We start from the raw sequence: 10,336 nt of genomic DNA on the forward strand, positions 1-10,336 counted from the left end.
TTTATGTCAAGAATGTCGTGATAATTTCACCACCTCTTGAGAATTCTTGATACCAGTTATACTTATCACCATCACCATTCCTTCTTGGTCCTTGTGTTGTTTCTAACCGGAATACCGATAAGTGAACTTTGATGTGTGAATTCAAAACTTCTAGCAACCCTATTGTTTTGAACCAATGTTTAATTGTGTATGTTTTCCTCGAGCATACATCTTTATATCATTTTGATTTGACAAATGTTATCTCCTTGTTCACCTAATTGGGGAGATCCATCTCTTGAAAATCTCGATGGATTGACACTGAGTCCATCAGCCACCCCCTCATCCTCTCCATGGGTTAATGATGAACTCATGATACGAGACTTGCTTCCATAGTTCATTCCTCGAAAATCTTACAATGTCATCTTGACAATTGCGCTGCACCTTTTCTTTCTCAGGCATCTTGAGTCTAAGGTATCCTGACACCTATCTTATCTGAATCTCGGTCGAATATGATGGTTGGAACATATTCCCAAGAGTAATAACATTAGTCTTTGACCCGATAAGGTGATGTCATGCCTAGCACACCTAGCTGGAGGACCTATTGTTATAGTTTCCATCTTAGTAAAGTTCAACATTCTTCCATGAGGAAATTGTGAGACTTATTCTATAAGTTGTTCCTGATGAATCCTTTGTATATCCAAGTCCGACCTTTGCTTAAAGACCAATGATATCTCGAAGCATGTCTGTGGTACTCCAATTTTCATCAAAGAACATTTGAAGCCCAATGCTAAATGTTTCCTGCTCAATTATCCAAACACCGCTATATGGGTAAAGTCATGAAATTTCTCTCACCTTACCTAAAGAGTTTTCTACATTATATCCAGTCATGGATATCATGCTCTGCTTGTCCTTGGGAGGATATACCCTTGAAATATGTGTTCCATTGTCATGTTTAGATCTGATAATCGTATTTTCCTCTCCATTGTTTGGTTTAACCCTTTCTTGTGATCTTTATGATCCAAGCAGAAATATTCTCCTGCTTATGTAAACACCTCGGTGTACATTTCTGTCAGCAAGACCCTGTTACTATTGTTGATGACATTCTGGTAACCACCGATGGACGAGAACTTTGCCTAATGGTCTGCCTCGTTCAACGAGCAGGAAAATGGTTCTCTTCGTCCCTCGCCCTTGGTACCAACGATGCAGTCAACATAACTGACCGATTATTCTCTGACATGCCTTGCTATCATGACCGTGCCAGATGTCAGCACCCTTCCTTATTTTAACCCACATGGTGGGCCCATAACCCACAGTTCCACAGGATCGAAACCTGACTCTCATGTACACCCTGTTGCCAAAGTTATTCCTCGAGCCTGGCTACGTATGTAATTGACGGTTCACTCTCCTAGTGATCTATTCTAGTATCAGACACAATACTTATTCCCATTACTCTGAACCCCTTCACACTCTGTTTCAGGAAACGAACGATTGCCTATCCGTTTGAAACTTCTTGTTGCAGCTTCTTACCTTGCTCTCGATGACTTTCTTGAATTTCAACTCGAGAGATGCCTTTATGCCCCATTCACTGAGATAGCCCCCAGGTACCTAACATGTGTTGAGCTCCGCCCTTCCCAAGTCTTACCCCTTTTCTTTCCGTAAGTACGATGGAGTTCCCGAAGAAAGGATGCCGACTTCATCACGATGACTTGAAGCAGAGAAATGAAGACATCAATGTAATGGATCGACCTCTTCGAGAAGAGCAACCAACATCGAAAGACCCGTTAGAATTTTGTAACCAAATCCCTTCCCCCTTACTCCCGCTCCTAAATCTCGGGACGAGATTTCTTGTAGTGGAGGAGAATTGTGACGCCCAGATAATTAAGCTACAGCAACACTCTGCTAATGATGCCACGTCACTTTGATTACTGTTGCTAATCTTGCGTTAGTTCGAAAACGATTCAAATTCAAATTCAAAATCAAGCAAACAATAAAGTTTTCAAATATCAAAACTAAAATGTTCGGAGGGAATCAAATATTGCATAGGTAATTATGGTGGAGAAACCACACCTTTATAAAATATATAAATACTATAAGATGAATAAAACAGTAGCGAAAACTCCTATTTAAATGCTTTTAAATATTAAATAATTACAAAACTATTTTAGTTTGGGTAGCAAGTTTGTGTGCTAATGGCATAGATTGTAACATCAAATTAGGTGCCATTTTGGTATTTTACTAAAACTAAAAATAAAAGGAACTAGAAAGAAAACAGAAAAGAAAATTAAGAAAAGGGAAAAGGCTAAACAAAGAAATAAAGCAAAAGAAAAGAAAAACAGCAAGCACACCCCCACTGGGCCGCGGCCCAGCTGGCCATCGGGCCAACCAGGCCGGCCCACCACGCCTCCCCTTATCCCCCGGTCCACCCCTCCCCCCGCAAACCCTAGGCCTCACCCACTCTCTCCCGCACGATCTCCACTCTCCGCCGTTCCCTCCCCGCGCCGCCATCCACGATGCACACACACATGCCAACGCATAGAGGAGGGGCGCTCTTGTTCGATCCCTCCTCCCGCATGCCCGCGCCTGATGGAAGCCGCCGCTCCGCTAGGGCCGCCGCCAGCCGGCGCCGACGTCGCCCCTCCCGGTCTTCTTCCTCTCCCTTCACCATGCCATCCGGAGCTACTCCACCTCGGCAACGTCGCCGGATCCCGCATCCCCGACTCCTCCCCGAGCCCCGCTGCCAGTCCCCTACACCGCTGGTGAGGCCACTGCCTCCTCTTCTCCTCCCTCCCCGTTGCACGCCGCCGGCCCGCGTTGCCGCCGCTCGCCTCACCGCCGCGCGCACGCGCCCCGGCCAGTATCGTGGTCGCCCGCCGTTGCCAGCTCTTGCTGCTGCCGCGCGCTGGCCTCGCCCCGCTCCGACGTCGTCCTTGCGCTGCCCCGCGCCCGCCGTTCCCGCACGCGCCCTCGTCCACGCGCTGCCCGACCATCGCGCTCCGCAGCTGCTCTCGTGCCCGGCTGCACCACTGCGTGCGCGCGCACACCCGCAGCCGCATGCCACTGCGCCGCCCCCTGCATCCCATTGCGCGTGCTCGCCCACCCGGCCGCGCCTCCAGCTGCGGCGCTCCCGTCGCCGCATCGCCCCTGGCCTTCTCCCCGCTCACCCATGCGCCTCCTTGGCCCTGCCTCGCTGGCACCGCTCGCCAAGCCCCGCCCCGCGGCTGGCCTGGGCAGGCGCCCAAACGGCCTCTGCCCCGTTAACCCGCGCCGTTAACCCGTTTTGGCCCAGTGCCAATGACACATGGGGCCCAGCCCCAGAACGTTTGAAAAAAGGAATTAAAAAGTTAATAATTAATTAATTAATTAATTAACTAAATTAATTAACTTAATTAAATATAATTAGATTAACCTAATCACTAATTAACCTAATTAAATTACAGTTAGATAAACAGTCCTTGACAGGTGGGACCCACCTGTCAGGTTGACCAGTCAACAGTCAGAGTTGACCGCTGACATCATGCTGACATCATGCTGGCGTCATAATTGTATTTCCTAAATTAATTAATTATGTTAGTCCTAAAAATGATTTAAATCTTTAATAATTAATATAAAATAAACCGTAGCTCGGATGGAAAAACTTTCTACATGAAAGTTGCTCAGAACGACGAGACGAATCCGGATAAGCAGCCCGTTCATCCGCCACGCATCCCTAGAATAGCAAACATGCAACTTTCCCCCTCCGGCTCCTCTACCCGAAAACGCGAAACACCGGGGATACTTTCCCGGATGTTTTCCCCCTTCGCCGGTATCACCTCATACCGCGTTAGGGCACCCCTAGCACCGATACTTATCATGTCATGCATCGCTATGCATGTGTTTGCTTAAATATTTATTGTTTCTTCCCCCTCTTCTCTCGCTAGACACCGAGACCGACGCCGCTGCTACCCAGTACGACTACGGAGTTGACGACCCCTCTCTCTTGCTAGAGCAACCAGGCAAGCCCCCCCTTTGATCACTAGATATCGCCGACTCTTCTCTCTACTTCTTGCATTAGAGTAGTGTAGCATGATACTGCTTTCCGTTAATCCTATTCTGATGCATAGCCTATCATTGTTTGTACAGCTGTTGATACCTTACCTGCAATCCTAAATGCTTAGTATAGGATGCTAGTGTTTCATCAGTGGCCCTACACCCTTGTCCGTCTACCATGCTATAGTACTGGGCCGTGATCACTTCGGGAGGTGATCACGGGCATATGTTATACACTTTATACCGTTACATTAGATATGATACTGTTCGGAGATGGAGGCTGAAGGGGCAGGTGGCTCCATCCCGGTAGTGGTGGGCCGGGGTTCCCGACGGCCCCCGACTGTTACTTTATGGCGGAGCGACATGGCAGTTGAGACCACCTAGGAGAGAGGTGGGCCTGGCCCTAGTCGGCGTTCGCGGATACTTAACATGCTTAACGAGATATTGGTATTTGATTTGTGTGTGGCTACTGGCCTATAGGCACTAACCATCTATGCGGGGACAGTTATGGGCACTCGACATCGTGGTATCAGTCGAAGCCTTCGTGACGTCAACGACTGAGCGGTGCGCACCGGGTTGGACCGCGTAACGCAACTTCCTTTGTAATGGAGGTTGCTAGGTCTGCTCAACGGCCGCGTACGCAACTTGCAGGTGTGCAATGGGCGATGGGCCCAGACCCCTGCGCCATAGGATTTAGACCGGCATGCTGACCTCTCTGTTGTGCCTAGATAGGGCTGCGACATGTTGATCTTCCGAGGCCGGGCATGACCCAGAAAAGTGTGTCCGGACAAAGGGGATTGAGCATGTTGGGAAATGTGGTGCACCCCTGCAGGGAAGTTGATCTATTCGAATAGCCGTGTCCCTCTGTAAAAGGACAACCCGGAGTTGTACCTTGACCTTATGACAACTAGAACCGGATACTTAATAAAACACACTCTTTCAAGTGCCAGATACAACCGGTGATCGCTCTCTCACAGGGCATTGAGGGGAGGATCATCGGTTAGGATTATGCTATGCGATGATACTTGGTGAACTTACCATCTACTCTCTTCTCCTGCTGCAAGATGGAGGTTACCAGAAGCATACATATGTAGTGTAGCTCCCCCTCTTCGACAGGACTAGATATCCCCCTCTTATTCCGGCATTCTGCAGTTCAGTCCACATACGATACCCCTTTTCCATTTGATACCAATGCATACATATGTAGTGTAGCTCCTTGCTTGCGAGTACTTTGGATGAGTACTCACGGTTGCTTTTCTCCCCCTTTTCCCTTTTCCTATACTCGTTTGCTGCGACCAGACGATGGAGTCCAGGAGCCAGACGCCACTGTCGATGACGACTACTACTACTCGGGAGGTGCCTACTACTACGTGCAGCCCGCCGACGACGACCAGGAGTAGTTTAGGAGGATCTCAGGAAGGAGGCCTGCGCCTCTTTCGATCTGTATCCCAGTTTGTGCTAGCCTTCTTAAGGCAAACTTGTTTAACTTATGTCTGTACTCAGATATTGTTGCTTCCGCTGACTCGTCTATAATCGAGCTCTTGTATTCGAGCCCTCGAGGCCCTTGGCTTGTAATATGATGCTTGATGACTTATTTTAATTGTAGAGTTGTGTTGTGATATCTTCCTGTGAGTCCCTGATCTTGATCGTACACGTTTGCGTGTATGATTAGTGTACGATTGAATCGGGGGCATCACAAAACTGTAATATATCACCCATTTGAGGGAACAACAAACATACCTTTATTAAAAATGTAGAAATATATCATTTGATTATGGGCTATACTATTACATATCTGAAGGGAATATGCACGAAAGAGAAAATAGATACATTAAAGAGATCACTTGGAGTATGAAAACTTGTGGCATTTATAAATTCACATTTACTCAGCATGGGTGAATTTTTAAAAACAAAAATGGAACAACAATAGAAGCAGCAATAATAATTTCTTTTAAGGAATTTTAAGAAAACAAAACATATACCAGTCTGTTTATGCAGAAATGTGAATGATAAGGCAATTGCATGGAGTGAACATTTTGGTGGTTGTGTGACGGTGCAAATAATTAATAAAAGACTCAATTTCCCAAAGGAAAAGTCTACACATCATTTTGTAAATCAAATGCAAATATACAATTTTCCATCGATCTTGTTAATATATGGATTTCTTTGAAAGGCACACTTGAAGCCACCAATTGATTAACGCGTAACTCGTATGCCTAAAAGAAATATTCATAGTAGTACTTTGAATTGACAACCTCAGGCGCTGATGGAGGAAACAAAATCAACCAAAAGAATTAGGAGCATTGTAATAACTGGAGAAGTGGAAACATATATTAACCAAAAGGGTGGAAGCTAGCTATACCAAGCTAGATATGGCAGATAAGATAGGAAGTAGAATTTTACTCTCATCTAACTGTTTTAAAAATTATGTAATCACAACAGATGCCCATGGAATATACTAGACTTTTCACGAACAATTATGTTCTAGAACTGTGAATTACATACTAACATTATTCTTGAGGAAGTATGTGTTTTCATCTCTGACCTCGCTTTGATGCGCATGAAACTTATTTCCACAGAAGAGGCAAATCATGAAGCACCTACAGTGAGTGAAAGGGATTAAGAAACCCTAGAAATTCTTGCATCAAACTAATTAAATTTCATATGGCTAGCAATTAAATTAGTATATAAAAATAAAATTATCCTACTACATAAGCTTAGCCATTGCTGAATGCTAAATCCAATCTGTACTTGTAATGTCCAAGCGTATGAAACAATGACGGGCAGAAAATTCCCTAGAGGAGTAATCATGCATGTATGCTTAGTCTGAAAGGAGAAATAAAATACTAAAATAATCATAATAATTAGAGCTCATTGCCTTCTTATTTCAGATGCAATGCATGTGATTGTCAACAGGAGACTCCAGACTACCTAGCAGCGAAAAAAAATCCTTCGGCTGTGAACCTTTTAGTAGAAGAACGGCAATGTCAGCTACACATTGATACCAGTCACATATTAGATCAGTCTCATGTCATCACAGCGCAATAATATTGCTAGACAGCAACATACCTTAAAGTAAACAACAAAATCACATATGAGATAATTCTGCCAAACAATCAATGTGTATGTAAGTGAGAGATATATATAGAGGGATGCAGGATTGTAATTGCACGTTGCAAATGGTAGGTTTGATTTGTTTATTTCTTATTCAAGAAGAATAAAGAAAATTTCACCATCTAGTGCTTGCAATCAAAATCAAACGGATTGGAGACATGAGCATGAATCCGTGGTGCCTCCCTTAACAAATGCTTGCCCGCAGTGCTCGAGACCAGACATGCTGCCGCAGAGGAAGTTGCTGGAGATTGGAATAGAGCTTTCTTCGAAAAAAATCATCCTACCACACACGAATCAGATCTTGCAACCTAGGCTAACTCAAATAAGATACTCAGATCTGGGGAGATGAGAGGAAGCAGAGACCCGACCTTTGGTGCAGGTGTTGTTGAGGTAGGACACTGAGGGTGGCACGTGTGGCCTCACCAGGATCTCTGGTTGACGCCGGAGCGCGATCATGGGCCGTCGGAGCCCGCGGGTCTCAATTTACCTGCAATGGGGTGCGAGTATAAGTTGACCTGCGGTGATCACAAGGCGCTCAAGGCAGTGACCTCCCCCTGAACAACATGTAGAGGGATCGGTGGAAGAGTGGACACACAGTTAGCCAGGGTTGTCGGAGCAGCATCGCGCGTCGAGGGTTGCAGGTTGACTCGCCAAGGTCACATGTGGCGGCGCCAATGGGTACGTGGGGTAGCAGGGTCAGGGCGATGTCTCCAGGATGGCGGGGCGGCTCACCGGGGTCACAACAGATGGCGTGCCTAGATCATCGGGAGTTGCTCCGCACTTCGGCAGCGTTGCGGAGCCTCGTTGGGTCACTTTCACGGAGGATGAAGGGAAAGGGGAGTAGTACCGCATGCGGTGGCGTCGACATTAGATTCGATTTACTCATCGGTTACAGACGGTGGAAGGGGAAGCGAATGGACTGCGTTGGAACCGGACGCGACATTAATTTCTTTTCACTCGACGTTTGCTAACACGGCAGACAATGGAACAGTTTTTACTGACATGGCATGATTGATGACGTGGATAACATGCATGTTTAGATAAATAGGTTAGTGGGGTTCAATCTCTTAGGTATATAGGATAAGGCATGCAAGGGGAAGACGGCTATGTTAGAATCTGAAGGGTTACAAACCAGGTCTTTGCAAAAGATCCAAACGCAGGAGATAATAAACCAACTCCAGTTTTCATAGATACTGCTCCAGCACAGAGAAACCCAACTCCCACTGATAATAAGAAGATTCCAGTGGCCAAAGAACTAGTCCGCTCCAGTCCAGCAAAAATATGTCAACTCCATTCTAAGAAGCTTGTGCGTATCCTCGCAACATGAAATTTTATAGCATTCTGATCATATTTTCTACATGTTTCTTACCCATCTCTCTTTTAGAAAATAAGGTTAAACGATAGAAGATTCCCTCCGTTGGGATCGTATTCGAGGAAAGTATCTTGCAGGAATTCTTTGTGCTCCAATGCTGATGTAAGTACCTGCGATATATCACTATATTTTTACATGAGCATGTATTTTGTTAATCGGTGTGAATCGAACCTTTATCTAATCTAAATTTAGTTGTAGCAAAATGTTAAAGGCGACAATGTTGATTTTTGTAAGGAAAGATGCCTGGTAGTTTTGCATACTGAGCTGCATGAGTGTACTATCTCATATCATGCACATTACTGAATTGTAGTGCTGCTCTGGTTGCCCATTCATTCATTGTGTTAATATTGCTTTCGTATTACCTTACCTGGCTGATGATAGATGTGCCATATTGTGTTAATTTGGTGTAGGCTGGTGTGGTCTGGTTGCCCAAACGTTCGTTGTGTCAATGTTGCTTTCCTATTATCTGACCTGGCCAATGATAGCAATGCTAGTGTGTTAATTTGGTGCAGGCTGCTGAAGATAAGAAGACAAACTCTGAAAATAGCAAGGCAGCCCCATTGTTTCTTTCCAATAAATCTAGGCCAGGTAATATGGCAATAACCCATGATTAATCTGTTTGGTTCCCCTCCTAATTTATGTTATGATGCAGTGGTCGAGACACTCTCCACTATCAATAATACAAGCCTGCCAAAATCGCCATCTGAATCTGTTCAGTTTCCTCTATCTCGAATGCAACGAAAAAAATGTATGTTTGTGAACCAATTAATGGCTGAAGCAATGATGGAAATGGTGGAGGAATTAGAGCTGCACATTCGTGCGCAACAACAATTGATCAATGTTTTCAGAGACAGTGTAGCAAAGCAGCAAGAACTTGCCCACATGCTTATGGGCGTCATCCATGCTGAGGTTGCAGATTGTGACGTTGTAGATCGTTAGGTTCTGTTCATTTATTTGCACTGGCATTAATCTTTGATTGCCCAGTGGATGTAATTTCCTGTAATATATGCTGGATGTGCAACGTTTTTCCCTGTATGTCGTACCTTTGCTTGATCGGGTTTGGTCCTGTGCATAATTACTCGTCATAATGGGCTCAAATTATCTAATTGGGCCTAAATACATGTACGAACTTTAGTGGGCCCATTAAGTTAATGGGCCGTTACCAGGCCGAAAGTTAATGGTCGACCCTCTTACCTCCCGGGTCGTTAACAGGCCGACATCGAAGCGGGCAACTGGTGGGCCCATTTGATTTCACGGGCCGTTAACAGGCCGTTACTAAGGTCGGGCTACATATGGCCCAACTATACTATGGGCCTTTAGCAGGCCAAAAGAGACAGCGGGCTCGTACTGGACCATGAAGAGCATGGGCCGCTAAGAGGCCGCAAGTCAGGTCGTACTGTAAATGGCCCAGCTGTGTTGTGGGCCTTTAGCAGGCCGAAAGAGAAACCGGGCTGACATTGGACCATGAAGTGCATGGGCCATTAAAAGGCCAAAACTCAGGTCCGACTACAAATGACCCAAATCATTTATGGGCCGTCAACAGGCTGAAAGATACACCGGGCCGGGAATTGGCCCAACACTTAAATGGGTCACTAAAAGGCCAAAACTAAGGTCCGACTACAAATGGACCAACTCATTTATGGGTCATCAACATGCTGAAAGACACACCAGGCCAGAAATTGGCCCAACACTTAAATGGGTCGCTAAATGGCCGAAAGATGTACATCCTGAAAATTGGCCCATCCCTTGAATGGGCCGAAATCACATTGGGCCGATATTGATCCCAAATATATAGCGGGCTATTAACGGGCTCGATTTGACGATGGGCTGCAATGGTGTCAAATC

At 45.6% G+C, this 10,336-nt stretch overlaps 1 long non-coding RNA gene across 1 annotated transcript; it reads left to right on the forward strand.

Annotated features, from left to right (window-relative positions):
* The first annotated feature begins 2,423 nt into the window (after positions 1-2,423).
* On the forward strand, positions 2,424-5,626 carry LOC147990502 (uncharacterized). The gene is made up of 3 exons (XR_015599681.1): positions 2,424-2,735; positions 3,897-3,971; positions 5,305-5,626. It is a non-coding gene; the product is annotated as an uncharacterized LOC147990502 (long non-coding RNA).
* The last annotated feature ends 4,710 nt before the right edge of the window (positions 5,627-10,336 follow it).

Source organism: Triticum urartu, chromosome 1A (assembly GCF_056163025.1).
Source record: "Triticum urartu cultivar PI428250 chromosome 1A, HENAU_Tu73, whole genome shotgun sequence".
Classification (NCBI taxonomy): domain Eukaryota; kingdom Viridiplantae; phylum Streptophyta; class Magnoliopsida; order Poales; family Poaceae; genus Triticum; species Triticum urartu.